The sequence below is a fragment of the Propithecus coquereli genome, unplaced genomic scaffold (genome assembly GCF_000956105.1).
Source record: "Propithecus coquereli isolate 6110/MARCELLA unplaced genomic scaffold, Pcoq_1.0 Scaffold816, whole genome shotgun sequence".
Classification (NCBI taxonomy): Eukaryota; Metazoa; Chordata; class Mammalia; order Primates; family Indriidae; genus Propithecus; species Propithecus coquereli.
This window is the reverse complement of record NW_012154352.1, coordinates 191,811-193,020: the sequence shown is the minus strand read 5'-3', so window position 1 is coordinate 193,020 and position 1,210 is coordinate 191,811.

Below are 1,210 nucleotides of genomic sequence, written 5' to 3'. Positions count from 1 at the left end.
GGATCTATGGAAACTCAGCCCTTGACACAGGGTTTGTCCCGCTGCCCCTCGAGTGTCTATGCATCCACCGTCCATCCTTCTCCCTGCCCCCGGGGGCTCGAGAGTACGTGCCCTAGAAGGAAACGCTGAAATTTCGGCACAATAGTGTGAACAGCACTTGGAGGGAACAGGCATGGCTATCATATTATGGGCTATTTGTTACATGGGATAGTGGGATGGTGGTTGTATCTTTCAAAGAAAGGGTTACGTGTCAGAGAGCCATACTCAAGTCATTGTGGGTTGAGTAATACAGAGCTTGGGATTTTCTTACCAATACTGTAGGCCATTCATGGCAGGTTACAGACGAAACAGAATTGGTTTAGTGTTTACACCTATTGAGACATCAAAAATCATTATGTTTTTCTTCTACTTTTGTGTCTATTGGAAATTTCCACATAAAATTTAATCAATGTGATTTATCTATTATTATGTTAGATGCACATATAGCAATGTAAGTGAATTTTAAAAATACTATCAAGTGAAAAAAGCAAAAAATATGAACTCTGTAGCATAATTCCATTTGAGCACATTAAAAATATATGTACATAAAACTATCATGTATGAACCAGTAAGGATGGACACATGTCATTTGTCAAAATCCATAGAATGTACAATGCAAAAAGTGAACCCTGATGTAAACTGTGGAACTCGGTTAATAATAATGTATCAATACTGGTTCACCAATTGTAACACACGCACCACTCTAATGCAAGATGTAAATAATAGGGAAACTCTTATTTACGGGGATGAGGGAAATCTCTGTGCTTTCTGGTCAATATTTCTACAAACCTAAAATTTCTCTAATAAATAAGTCCATTCGTTTAAAGTAATTTTAAAAAATAAGTGCACATAAAAAGCAATGTGTATCTTACAAAACATATGCAAATCAAAATTTCAGTATGTTAGAATATCTGTCCAAAAAAAAGAGAAGGGAAATGGAGTCAAAGAAAAGTGATCGATAAATGAAATAAGAAAAGGATCTTTCGAAAACCAACGGTCATCAAAAATCACAAACTGGAAAGGTAGACTCAAACCTTTGCACCGGAACTCTACCAGAAAGTAAACAAAAATACTTTTACAAATACCTTGGGCCACTTCGCTAAGAAGAGTTACTAAATCCTTGGCTCCAGGACAGGACCACCCACAATTTCTCTGTGGTCTTATCAGGGAT